This window comes from Grus americana, chromosome 1 (genome assembly GCF_028858705.1).
Source record: "Grus americana isolate bGruAme1 chromosome 1, bGruAme1.mat, whole genome shotgun sequence".
Classification (NCBI taxonomy): domain Eukaryota; kingdom Metazoa; phylum Chordata; class Aves; order Gruiformes; family Gruidae; genus Grus; species Grus americana.
Window position 1 is genome coordinate 68519532 of NC_072852.1, and position 14532 is coordinate 68534063.

Sequence of the window (14532 nt, forward strand, 5' to 3'; positions counted from 1 at the left end):
TCTGCTGTAGTGAAGACCAGCAGCTTTGCCCTCAGTGCTCTCTGATGGATAACCCTTTAAATCTGGAGGTAAGGGCCAGGTGCAAGCCTGAGGTGACCTCTTTTGCTCAGACTGGTGGAAGAGATTTCTCCAGATGCATGCTGGAAGTAGGACTGTGCCTACACCAAATAGTAAGTCCTGTTTTGGTCTCTTTGTACCAGATAAAGTACAAAATGTGATGTTTCCTCCATGCTTTCCAGAGAAAGGTTATGGTTAGTGGTTTGTGCTGCTTTCTCTGGTCTCTCTGCATCCCTGGGTAGGAGTGGCTTTTTCTGTGCTGGGGTGGGAGCAAAGCCAGTGATCCTGGGAGAGCTCTGCATGTGGTTGTGTGTCTGATACTGAAACTGGGGCTGGATTTTAGAAGGGGGTTGTGGCCTGTGCCAGCAATCACCCTTATGTGAGAAAGATATGCAGTAAAAAGCTGGCAGGAATGTCTGTGTCCAGTTTGAGCTATTGGTGAACTGTGACCCCTAAGAAGGGGCTGGCCTGGGGTAGGAAAGTGCTTTGGGGGATTTTTTTTATTATTATTTTGATAGCTTAAAGCTTGTAACTTTCATGGTTTCTAAGAGTAAAGTTACTGTGGTTAAGAGGCTCCTTTGCAAAGCCTGCCTTTCTTGCTGTAGAAGGCAGAAATTAAAAGATAGTGGAAGATAGAAATCTAGAGAGCTGGTAAGGACTCTAAGGCAGTGCGTAGGGATTCAGGACTTTTTAAACAGGACTGTCTGGGGCAGAACAGAGGTATCTCGTGTCTTGGGGAAAGGAGGCCAGCAAAAGGTCTGATCCTGGCAATATGTCTTAAAAAAACCCCTAGATTTAGGTACTGCCCCTTCTCAGCTGGCTTAAAAGCACGTGGTCCTGTTGCAACAGAGGTGTACCCATACCAAGTGGTGCAAGGTTTAATATTTGACCCTTTTCTTGTGTTTTTCTTTTTTATTTCTGAAGAGTCAGCCCTCTGCCCTGCAGCGTCACAAGGCTGGGCATTCATAGTTTATCTCTGCGTAATGATGAGTTAAGGGGGAGAGAACAAGGGCACTGTACAAATAAGACAGAGCTTTTGTTAAATGAGTGACTGGTACAAGAAGGCTGAGACATCTGTTCCCAGTCCTGGTGTGGAGACAAACAAAATAAGTCAGGAGCTCTTCTTGAATGAAAATACATCCTCCTTTTGAGCTGCTTCCACGCTCCTCTACCTGGAGTGTGAAAGGGGGCAGAGTTGCAATGTGCTGAGCTCTCTGTCCCAGATGATCAGGCCATGAAAATGAAGTGCTTGCACATGGGCGTTTCTCGTCTGGATGAGCACAGTGGCATGTTCCCCTCTCTGGGACATGATACCACAGGCAGGGAAAGCCACTACTCGCTCACGCGGAGTCACTGGATCTGGGAAACGCGAGCAATGAAAAATTGTAATTGCTGTTTCAAAGACCTGTCAGCCAAGGCTTAGTAGATACACAAAGGTAGCCAAAAGGTTACTGGATGATGAAAGCTGGACAATAAGCTTTCACTTATGGAGCTAAACAATTGACCAGTATTATGATGTCCCATTTGAGTCCTTATGATGCAGGAGTCTTTATGATTTTTTTTTTTTTTTAGCTGTCACAATGCATTTACAGCTTTTCAAAATGGGACCCTTTCTGCTTTTGTTTTGTCTTCAAGTTCAGTCCTGCGTATTGTTGTGTTTTAGGAGCTGATTCACAAGCAGCTCAGGTTTCTTTGCAGCAGGATTGCCCAGTCAGCTGTGGGGGGGTTATGTGGGATCACTGGGGAGATTAAATTATTCTCTTTGGGTAAAGAGAGCTCTAAGTCAAGTTACAGGACATACATCAGAGATCATCCAAGTGATTTATGTCATCAGGCTAGACCTGGTGTCTTTCTAGTTACTTTGAAAGTGTTCCCCTTCTGAGAGTGGGGATCGCTGCCTTTTCTTTTTTGTTTTCTGTCAAGGAGAAGAAACCTGGATCTGGCAGTCAGATACAACTTTATCGTGCAAGCGTTATTGTAGAGCCAGAATGTCTGCTGGAAAACAGCACTTACCAGTATGCAGCACTTACCCAAGATGGGGATATATCATTATTGCCCACTTTTCAAGGGTAGGGAATTTAGTACTTGAAAAAGTCCAGTCTGTCACACAATCGCACTGGCTGAACTGGTGCTGAAGCTTGGCTCCTGATTCCAATTTCCAGATGTTTTGGCTTTCTGTATGAGACAGCCTCTTTCCCTGCAAAGGCTCTGCTGGCTTCAGTGTGACCTCAGGCAAATCCCCTTTCTGCTTCCTTTTGTGTAAACGTGGCACAGCAATACAGATAGCTACTGAGTGAGGCACCCATCTGCGTTTTATAAGTGAGAGGCTTTATTCTTACTCAAAGCTCTCACACAAATAAATATTTAACTCTCATTTCTTTGATATTTTTTAATTTTTGTAGGAGTTCTTATAGAAGGATGCATTAATATCAGCACCAGCGTGGGATTTTTTTTTTTTTTCCCCCCTCTTTTTAGACTTGATCTCTGGTTTTGCTGTAGGGAGCTGGCAGGTCCCAGGGCCTGTGAAACCTGGCTCTGGCACCAGAGGGCATCCTGAGCTCCACAGCTCACTGAGGCTACCTGAAAAGTTTCCACTGAAATTAGTTTTCAAGGGAAATTCTTTGCTTTTTATTATGTGTTTATTTTTACAAGAAATAGCTACTTTTTCTGAAAACTTTTGGAGGAGATTTGTTTAAATATTTCTTTCCAAAGCTTGCAGATTTTGTGGCTGAAGGGAGCACAGAACTTTCTTAAAGCTACTTAGACGATTTCTACAAAACCTATAGGTTTCTCTTGTTATATTTTTCAGGGCAGGAAAAAAACCAATACGGAGCAGATCTAATTGCAAATCTGTGTGCTTTGTGGGTTTTGTGACCCTATCCCCAGGGGAGAACAGCCTGAAAGAGATAGTGGGACAGCATGAGGCTCACAAGTATGGGAACGATAATCCTCTTCACGGGAGCGTTCTGGCAGAGGGGGATGTCTGAGGAGAAACTATATTATTGGCCATTAGTTCTGAGGGAAATGCTGGAGGATGCCAAAGAAAACAGAGGCATGAATGCAGGCCGCGCACGCAGAGGGTAGGTGCGGAGATGCCCGCTGCGGGGATCCCGACGGATAAACAGCCAGCCACACACACACACACACACACACACAGCGTCAGGCACCAGGGAAAATCCAGTGTATTTTTCCACAGTATTTGCCAGTTGGCAGCTTTAGAAGTACTTTTGTAAACATCAGTTGATGAAGGTTAAAGCACGCAGAGAGTCATCATCTTGCAGGGTAGGAGAGGAGCGCAGTTCCCTTTCTACGGGCAGAAAGCGGAGAGATTAAAGGCCCTGCTCTCCATCAATACTCCTACTTTAAGTGCACAGTTATTAGCTACCCTGCTTTTCCAGAGAAGCTCACTCCCTGCAGCTCCTGACCATTTCACTTGGGATGAAAGGAGCCCATTTTAGTAATTTTGGCCTACGTGCCGTGCCTATGCACAGACGGTTTCAGTGGCAGCACCGGGAACAGCTGCGATTACCAGACGTCTGCCCGCCCCGTGGGCCGGGCTTCCCTCACAGAGCCGGACATGTTAGCTTGCAGGTGAGAAAGCACATTTGTGCACAGCCACGCATGTGCAAGAGAAGGGACGCACAGGCAATGCTTTGGTCAATACCAACTATATTACAAACTCTGTGAGGCAAAGGCTGTTTTTCTCCGATTTGGCACAACAGCAAGCATCTTGGCTGCGTTCCACGAACAAAAGTAATAGTAAACCTCGTCATGGATGCTGCAGGCAAAAGGAAAACTGAGTGTTCGGGGCCAGTCCCCCTCTTCGGCCTCTGTGGAAGCTAGTCCAGTTGTTCTGCTTAGGGTTTTTTCCTTTTAATATAGCCATCTGTTCTGCTCACTAGGGGTCCTGTTCAGAGCCAAATGGTTGTGTTGCCTTCAATTCATATTGGATAAATCCCAGAAAATAAATCAGGGATGCTTTCCTGGTATCTTGGGCTCTCCCTGTGCATGGGAGTGGTCCTGATGGAGATCTTTCTCTGAGGTGTTCCTCCACTTCTGTGACAGGTCATGGCTCAGTAACAGAGGGGTCGCTGACACTGAATGGGAGCTCTCCAACCACAAGTAACTTCCAGGAGCTGAGGTCCAGCACCTCTTCAGAAGTAGAAGCCTAGGCAAATGGCAGGCACAGATACTGTGTGCTTGCTAAGCACTGTTTGTGTTCTCTAGTCTCACCAAACTCCCACTCTCCATTTGCTTTATCCACCTTCCGTGTCTCATCTCACACCCACAAGCAAACTTGTGTGAGCGTTCTTGGGCAGAGATGTCACTGTGGCGCAGCACTTGGGACCCTCACCCTTGAGCTCAGGGGTGCCTAAGTAGGACACTGCTACTGATAAAGGGATGAAAGTGCAGCTGGGCGAGACTGCCAGCAGAGCCTCTCGTTTACCCAGCTGAATGGCTGGCCTCATATTCTCATTGCGACTCCCCGAGATGAGGCTGTGCAGGAGCAGGAGACTAACAGCAAAACCTAACACCACGTAGAGCTGAAGTGTTGGAAGCGGGTAGGGAAGCCAGGCAGTCCCCTGTTTGTGGCTGGCAGCGGGGAGCAGAGGGGTGGGGGTGAGTCACGAGGTAGCAGAGCCCCATGAGAGCCCGGGCGCCTCTCCTCGCCCTTGCCCTCCAGCTGGCACAGCACTCGGTTCTGCTTCCCGGCTGGCTGCAGCACCTGCAGCCTGCAGAGACCTGCTTGTCACAGCAAGCATGTGTGCTCTGCTCTCCGTGTCTCCCTTTCCACGCTTCTTCTCACCTCTTATTCATCCTGCAGACCCTCTCTGCATTTTCTGTTCAGCTCTTCCTCTCTCCTGTCATCCTCCTCTTCTATTCTCTCCTCCATTCTTTTCTCACGCTGTGCTTTTCACCTTGTCTTTCTCTCACGCCTTTTCCTGCTATCAAGCTCTTCTGCTCTTTAATGCACCTCCTTCCTTGGGCTGCTGTCTCCTTTTTCTCCCCCACTCTTTTTTCCCTTTCGCACTCTGCTGTATGGTGAGTTTCTTGGATCTGTTCACTCCCACATGCCACTCACGGCTTCCTATGCTACAGGGCAACATAAATTATGTATCGCTCAAATAACTGTCTTGCCAAATCTATATTAAACTCCCTCGTTAAGTGTATTTATGATACTGAATTGAAGGGATCCAGGAATCGACTGGCAGGCTGCAGGCCTGAGCTGGAATAGAACATAATTTTTCTTTTCCAGGTAGCTGGGATGAGGACAAGGTGGGAAGGGCAGTGACACTGGTGGAGGACCCTCCATCCATAGCTCAGAAGCAGTTAGTGGGTTTGGGGGCTCAAGAACTGCTTGGCACCAGCAATTACAATGTGCTGATGCATGATCTCTGATTGTTGAACAGAAGCAATTGGGTGTGTATGTACGGTGGAGGGGGCAGCTCTTTGAATGTATGGAATTGGGAGTGCACTCAAAAGGATTAGTGGGAACAATTATTTCCAAAGCCAGGATATAGAAGCTGGAGCCTATTCAAGTCACTAGTGTTTAGCACCCAGAGCAGTTTTATCCCAGTGTTGGGGGGAGAATGGGGGGGGCAAGGGAAGACTAAAAACAGCTTTACAAGAAAAAATTAGAAGTAGGTTAGCAGAGAAAATGAGTTTATAAAAAATGGAAGAGCAGCCGGGAGGCACAACAGTAACTACTGCATTGTGCTTACAAAGCTAAACACGTTAAGATGAATAAATCCCTAAGCTGGATGGCTTATGGCCCAAAATATTAAGAAAAGCTGGGTCTGATCGCAGGCTGCTGCCAGATCCAAAGAGCAAATGTGTTCATATAAATCATTTTAATACAAAACATTCCTAAAGCAAGGTCCTATATTTGAACTTCTTCCAAGTCTAAGGGTGTTTGCATCCAATGCCGAGGGGTCAGGTTGATTTCTAAAACATATTAACAGCTGTACTGGATCAGACCAAAGGTCCAACTCCCCTCTAACTGTAGTTTGTAGCAATTGTGTAGGGTAAAAAAAAAAAAAAAAATTAGAATGGGACAAGCATATAGCAACTGTCCCTTGTGCTCTGTTCTGTTCACCCAGTGACCTGTAACTCTGTACCCAGGGCCATCCTAGCCCTGGTCTGATGTTGATTTTCATGTGAGGAAACACAAGATTAATTTGTCATTTGTTGTGTGGATTAGGGCATCCTACTTGCTCTCCCTGGATCTTAGTTTCCCTGTCCGTAAAATAACGAGAATGCTCACATAGGTGATGTGTAAGGAGAGAGATGGCTAAGATCTCCTGTAGAAGTGCAATATGTGCCTCTGTTGTGCATGTAATATGCGTGGACTGAATTCATCATGCACTGAAGCTGATGAAATTAGGTAGATGATTTTCTTATTCCCAGGGGGCTTTACATCTTGCAGTATTTCCCAGGTAAACCTCACTCTAAGGCACTGAAGTTCAGGTTCATCTGCAGATTTTGACGCGTACGTGCCCTTGGTCACTTTCTGAGTGCTTGGGGCTCTCCACAGAAAGGCAGCTGTGAGAATCTGGGTGGAAAGAGTGGAGAACGCGACTGAGGGTTTCAACAGAGCTGATGAAATCACATCCATAAACAGTGAAACTCAGGGGTTTTGGTCCCTCTGTTATTTATAAGGTCTTTCATCCACACAGCATTCTTTCCAATTTCATGTGTACTAACACTCACAATGTCTTTGTCCTGCGGGTCAGTGTCTGTCTCCTGTTGCAGTGCTCACCACCATCTCCAAACAGACCCTGCTGATTTAGTCTCACCTGGGTGCATAGTACTCTCTTCCTTCAAAAACTGCCAGGCGTAGCGTCCTTCTCTGCCAGGAAATTGAGCCAATCTCTGGATCTAAAAAAGCTGAATCTGCAGATTTTGTTCAGAACTGGCACACTCTGAGTTGTGTCAGTTCGCAGCTGAGCATCTGGCCTCATGCCATCAGATGTTTAAAAAAAAAAGAAGAAAAAAGGTGCTGTTGCTGATCTAAACTTTTGTAAACCCTTAATCCCAATTAGTTGTATGGGTTTTGTTTGTTTGGGGTTGGTTTTTTTTCTTTGTTTCCTTTTCCAAGGCTGGCCAAACTAGGTATTGAATACAGAAACTAGTGAGGCAGTAACTGGGGTTACAAGGGCTAGCAATGGACTTCAGGGTAGCCTGCAGAGCTGGTCTGTGCTAACCTGCTTGGGAATGTCAGCTTAGAAACAACATCAGCTGTCGCTGGAAAGATTTTAAACACATTAGAGTGCTCTAACAAATGGCTGTTGCATTTTAACATGAGAAAATGCAAAGTGATGCATGGCTACGGCTGTTCAGATTCAATTAGCGTTAACGCCCTTCCATTAAGCTCCGGCTTGCAGGGCTGCCTCTGGCTTGGGAGCCTGCTGTGCCAAGGAAGGCTGCTGCTGCCTCGCCAGGGTTGGGGCGGTGGGTAACCTGGAGAGGACACGAGATGCCGTGCTCGAAAGGAGCATGGCTGTGTTCTCAGCAGCGTGCATGGGAGCACCTCCCAGTACCGCTGAGCACAGCCACGGCATCTCTCCGAGCCTGGCTGGAGAACTGTTGTGTTTGTTTGCTGTGGGTTTAGTATAGCTTTGTGTGGGGCGAATACACTAAGCGTTGCTGCTTGTGGTTTAGTTATTGTCTGACTGAGGCTATTGCTGCTGTGCTTGGATTGATTATGGCAAGTCAATTTAGCTACATTTTAGAGGGTTTTGCTGCTGTGATGGCCAAAATGGACAAAAATGGGACTGTGTGGATAAAGGCACTTCTAGGAGTTGGAGACATCTGAGCTTGGCTCTAAGATGTTGCATAATTTCTGGGTTTGGATTCTTGGTAAAAATGGGGATAAAACTATTTCAATTCTCATATGTTAAGAGCTTTCCAGCACAAGAAAATGCCTCCTTTTGTGCATGTGTGTGTATAGTAACTAGCACAATGGAGCTCTGATCTCAGTCAGAGCATCTTATCCAAACTATATTAGAGAGAAACTTTGAGGAACCTTCTACCTTTTTAACTGAATTTTAATAGGATTGATTGTTAGCTTGTGCAGAGCGCTTACACATGTAACTATTACTTAGTTTTAATAAGTGAACCAGCTGAGGAGTCAAAAGGCATGATCACAGATCAGTAAAGGGTGGCAGAGTACAGAATGAGACTGGTGTCCTGCCTTTGAGTCTCTTGCTTTTACTATAAAGCTTCACCTATAGGACAGCAGGTAGGGATGGCTACTACCAACTAGAAGCACTATGTTTTCATGACAAGATATGAACATAGCTCAGTTCTAAAGTACCCAATATGGGGCATTTCTTTCTCTTACACTTGCTACAGCAGCCCTTTAAGGTGTATATTCAAGCTTCTTAATTGAGTATGGATTCACTGGCTTAAATTTAATTTCTCCTTTGAGTGGCAAAACATTAAGCAATTGTTTAGGCATGCATTGCTTCAAAAAGGGCCAGTATGAAGCAAGACTGAATCAAGAAGGTACTTGAAATGAATTCCCACCAGGGAAGACAGCTGTTTTTAACCTGTATCCTATGGACCATTGGAGATGTCTGCTGTTTAGGCATCCTCAAAAGGCAGCTATGAAAAGTGTGCTCATATGTTCAAGAGGTGTCTTGAAGGAAATACTTCAATTGCAGAAGCAGGGAAAATGTCCCACAAGAAGGGGATGCTATTATTTTCTGATTCAGTGGCACCCAGACACCTCATCACATGTTGGTGTCCTGTTATGACAGACACTGATAAACTTGCCTAGGAGCACACAGGCAGTCTGCAACAGAAGTAACCCAGAATTTGATCTAGTTTTCTGACAGATGCATCATTACCTCCCTTTCTTCATACTGCAGCTTGCTAAGTCCTTGCCTGCTGTTGGAACCAAATAATCCCACTCTTTGGCTCTTCCTTTCCAATTTTCCTCTTTCACTGGCACATCTAGTGTCTTTCGGGGAGATGCAGACATTGTTTTGGGGATGATATTGCAAAGAAAATGCTTGGGCTTCTCTGCTGTCTTGCTGCTGTTAGCTGAAGTTACATGAATCTGAACCAACAGGAAAATCCACATGGGGTCAGGGTGAGTTTTGTGCCAGAACCTGTTTTTTTGGCCGTATGTGACAGAAACCTGAAGCAGCCAGAACCTTGAAGTAGAATCGCCTCACATCAAAAGGCCAAAAAAAAAAAAAAACCCCCCCTCTAGTCTGTAAAACTGGAGTTATGAGAACAGTCTATTAAGCTAAAAAAAGGGTAATTCTTTAATTAGAGAAATCACTGGGTGAGACATGCTAACTTTTAAAACAAAGTGTCTTTGCGCAGTGTATCTATTTGTTCAGTCTTGGTTTCCCTCCCAGCAACTTCCACTGACTACCTGTTGTGTATAAACCTGCTGGCCTCCTTAAAGGCCCCCAGACAGCCTTCTCCCCAGTCCTTGCCAAGTTACTTGCCCTCTTTCACCTGCATAGCCCTGTGGTGTATGGTCTGGGTGCTCTTCCCCCTCTTCTAGAGCCTTCTGATGGTCAAGGGACCAACTGCTGGCACAGGGCAAATGGGCAGCCGTCTTCCCACACCATCCCCAAGTGCGGAAGCATGTCCCAGCCGTGCCCTTTTTACTGGAGTATGCAACTTACAGTCCCTATGCAGTAAATTGGAAGCAACCAAGCTAAGCAGTTATGCCAGCTGCTGCAGCTAGCCTTTGTGGAACTTTCTTCTGGAAGAAACTAGCCCTCTGCAAGACCCAGCTCCCCCAGCCAAGCTTGTGAACCAGCACATGTGACAAGTCCCCTTGCAGAAAGGCAGCAGCACCAGGCTCTGTGGGATATTTTCATGTCTCATGAAAGTCCCTGGAGGCAGCTGCTTCAGCAGGCTGACCCTGACAGTGGGAGAGAGTGAAGAAGTTGGGGGCAGCAAAAAGATTGCAAGGAGCAATTTTTTTTCCTTTTGTTTTTACCTGGTGCATGTTTTTCCAAACCCCACAGACCTAATGAGATTTCAAATGATGTCACACAGAGGGTCCAAGCTCTATAATTAAGCCCCTGCAGAGGCTCAGCTTTTGCAGGGGACCCAGCGCTACCAGCCAAGGTGTTGTCACTAGAGAGCGCTGGGGCCCAGGGACAAAGCTAACTGGGTCACCAAGGCAGCCCTTCCTACATTCGGAACAAAGGAAAGATCCAACAGAACATCCTTGCAAAACCCTGGGTATGGGAGGAAAAACTGAAATCAGCGTATCTAATGCCGTGTTGCTTTAGATGTGTTTAACAACTTAAGGCATCTGAGTTGGGAAACTTTGACTCTATTGTTCCTATTAATAATTTAATTGAAAGCTGGGCCAAGGCCCTGCCTTAGGATGTACAGTAAAGCTCAGGGAGGAGGTTTAAGGTGGTTATGGAGCGGAAGATTTTCCTTGGTAATTAGAAATATTAGGTTTGGCTTTCCCTTGTCTTCCTGGAGGAATTTCAAGGGTGGGGTGATCCTGTTGTTTGGGTTTATAGCTTGCTATGTTGACAGAAGGATTCATAGGATGAGGTTGTTTTTCCTTTTTCTTTCCATCTTTCTGTGCAGCTTGATGGTGCTGTAACAGCTAGCCATACTAAATTCAGGGCAGTGATAGTGTGCTACAAAAACGGCCATTGGTATACCAGTATGTTAAACATAAATTGTGAATTACTGTTGATCAGAAGCGAAACAGCTGGTGGTCAGTAATATCTCCCATTTCTGAAAAATGGTACTGGCACTTCCCTGTCCAACTTCCAATGAGTTCAATGACAGTTAAACAATTAAAACATTTCTCTTTGGCTGTCTCACCTTAAGTTCATAATGTTAAATTATACTCCAAAAGTGTGGCTCTAAAAACATCCCTAGTAAGATACCTTATAAGACCAAAGTGGCAGAATTGAAGTGCCAGGATCAGATTTTAATTTTTTTTTCATAATAGTAGGTAACAGGCCTATTCCTCTTGGCAAACTGGGTTAAGTAGTTAATGTTAAACTGAGATCACCAGGTCACTGGCACAACAGAGGAACTAGGTGAGAAAATCAGCAACTTGCACTTCATTACTAGGGGATGCTGGAGAGATTAAGGTGAAATCATATGTTTCAGAAGTCAGTTAAAATGAGGAGGGCAAGGCGCACAGGAATTCAACAGAAAAGGAAAGGACCTCTGCTGGTTTTGTTTTTTATTTGGGAGTTGCTTGCTTTGTGTCAGTCTCTGAGACCAAATGGGAAGTGGACGCAGTGGGGAGGGCTGTGGCCCCACTGCCCTCCGTGTTAGGGGGCTGCAGAGCTTTGTCTCCCTCTGGTGGGTGCTCCAGCTGTGGCATCACAGCTGCCTCCACCTTCCTGTCTCAGGGAGTTCAGCAGCTCAGCTTTGAAATCTCAGCTCCCATGTTACAGCACCCAGCTGTAACATCAACATCAGTATGTCTTCCTAAAATCTAGGATCTGCTCTCAGGATTTACTGGGAGGAGGGTGGCAGGAGAAATAGCCAGATTAGGTGAGAGAACCAGCAGGTGGTGCTCAGTCGTAAATGCAAAGGGTTCCTCCACTGTTAAGATGGTAGCAAGAATTTTTGCAGTGCAATTGGTTGTCCTATGTCTCTGCTAATATGCTAGCAATTTTTTCGCAGTAGATTATGAATTTAGATATAATGATGACTGAAAGGGGTTATATGCTACCTAGATAGGGTCCTAGGTTACAAAGTATTGCAAAAGTGCGTTGTATAATTTGGAAAAAATCTCTGACCAGCTGCAAAATAGGGATTGAAGTTTAAGGTCAAAGAGTTCAGAAAATATAATTATTTGGGTTTTAAAGATGCCTGATACAACTTATTTAAGATACAGTGCTGTGAGAATCCACACAGTAAAAGAAATATGCAGCAACTGTAGTGTGCTCTCTCCCTCCTTTTCCCTCTATTAATCATCTGGCTTAGAGTTCTGGGGTTTTTTGTGCTTTTATGTTGTGTTAAAATAATACACAAGACAGACCCTGGATTAAGTTGTGACTGGAAGATTATAGTGAGTAATGTTTACAACAAAGCTCAGGAGGGGAGCTCTGTAAAAAGAGCTACTTCAGAAGCTGGTCATGCATGTAAAACTGGCTCTTATTAAATTTGATATATATTTTTTTAATGGTCACTGTAGCCCTAGATTGTATTCTTTTGAATACTGAATACCAACCACCTGACACACATTCTTCCAATAAAAATTCTCTTCAGTTAAAACTATCTTTTCTGCTTTAACACTACGTACCCTGAATGTCAATAGTACCCTCCTGAAGTCTTAAATTTCCTTGCACCACAGGAAGGACACTGCAGTAGAGCTTGGAGAAGTATTAAGTTTGGGGCTTGGTTCCTCATACAGCTGTTGCTGTGGCTGTTCAGTTTTATGTAAAAGTGATACTAAAGGTCAGATTCGATAGCGTTTCATAAATAAAATTGGCCTTGACCTAAATCCCGTCCAACCCCACTTGCTGATAGAGCGCAGAATGCAAGGAAGCATAGACTTCGTTCTCCTGTTTCAGTTTTAAAAGAATGATTTAGAGCAGTCATGCTCTGAAGGGAGTGTTCCAGGATATCCTTAAATGGTGAAGGTCTACCTGTCTCAAATCTGGCAGGAGAAGGAACATACACCATCACTTTCCTACCCCAAGACACAGACAACAAAATTTAGGGAACAGTATCTCTAAAACAGACTGTTTAAGCATCCCAGAGAATGGGATTCAGTGCTTCCAAAAGCGTTGAGGGCTTTCTAGATGATTGAATAAAATGAGTTAGTAAGCATTCATGGGCTACCAAGAAAGCTCATGTGGCTAAAGCCGTGCTTGTGAGAGGGCTCTGCAAACAACAGGCGTGTGTAGGGAGGAAGATCAGATTGCTGATCCCTGCCTAGCTAGTGGAGACGAGGTGTCCTGAATGGGTTTGTCTCTGATCACAGCGGTAGGGCACATCAGACCTTGTTGTTACCCATCCAGTCCAGCATTCTGTCTCAGACTCATGGAAGCAATAACTGATTTATAAATCCTTCACTTCAAAATTAATAGTGGTCTCTCCTAACTTTTAAGCTAAGTGGTGCTGTTCCTTTTAACGAGCCTAACAGGGCTGGAACTTCTAGTATAACCAGTGGGAACTTCTCAGCCACAATACTTTGCTTAGGCAGCTGTTCAAGGCAACAGTACAGCAAAATACTGCTCTCTGAAAATTACACCGTCTGAGGTCTTTCTAGTCACTTGAAAGGACGTAGATGGAAATAAACTCTGACCTTCATTATGCTGATGTATCTAAAGTGTCACAGGAAGTGTTTTGCATCAGGGAAGCCAAAGCAACATTTAAGCAAATGGCTGCGGAATGCCCTTTTGACTGCAACCAGCTTCAGCGAGGCACCTGTTTGACATGTACCTGACTCGATGGCCAGCTATGTTCCTACTGAAAGCTGCGGGGAAGCAAGCTTCCACTGACCTCCCGGGGGAAACAGGAGCAGGCATTCAGTGGGCAGTGCCGGGGTGTGGGTTTCTGTCCAAGGGCACTGATTAATAACTCCTATAGACTTTGGATTTGGCAAACTCTCAGCATTTCTGCAAGTCAAACTGTGTTAAGGTGCATTTGAGGCAGTCTTCCTAGTGTAATTAATTAATTCAGAAAAATGCATTTAACTAGGCTGCAGAAATAAATTAAGAAAATCGGAGCCCAATTCAATGGAAGCTGTGCTTGCTTTGACAACCAAAACAATGCCTTTGAAACAGATTCCTGTGAATTAATCTCATCAGAGTTTCTCTGTTAAGTATCCTTGCTGACAACAGAACTGTCATCTGGGGGAAGAGTGTTACATCAGTACATTAAAAAAACCCCACACAACTCAAACAAAAAACCCATACCCCCAAATCCCATGAGATTAGACAGATCTAGAGCTGTAACTTGGTGACTGGACACACCTGGTGGTTACAGGAGGTTTAGTTAGTGATGTCTAAGATTATAGCAGCAACTATGGGTGCTCAAACAGAATGAAATTAGCATTGCTGACAAGCCAAGACAACTCAGATGGACATCCAGATCTGTCATAAAGGTTGCATCACTCAGATGCATCATAACTTAATAAGGAAAGTGAGATGAAAAATGCAAACCACAGCCAGGAAGAAATTCAGGAATGGTCATTGTCTCTAGCTGCTGATATGGCACCTGCAGTTTTGAATTTGTAGTCTCTTATCACTGACGCACTCGAGGGTTTGGCAGATGATTCATGTACACTGATTCAGAATTCATCCTGGGTGAAGTTTGCAACAAAAGGCATATCTGTGTGTCGTATATGTGGGGGGAAAAAAACAGAATCCGTGATCAGATTCTTCACTAGTGTAAATTTTCTTCACACTGATCTACAAACTTCTGCCTGTGAAGTTGGAATTGAGATTTTGTTCTGGCAATTTACACACCATCATCTCTTGCTTATCTATGGGTAGTTTATTCAGATTA

At 44.8% G+C, this 14532-nt stretch overlaps 1 protein-coding gene across 2 annotated transcripts in view; it reads right to left on the reverse strand.

Moving 5' to 3' along the window:
- Positions 1–14532, reverse strand: part of NINJ2 (ninjurin 2) — a 50423-nt gene that overhangs the window by 4649 nt on the left and 31242 nt on the right. The gene's annotated exons all lie outside the window — the stretch shown is intronic.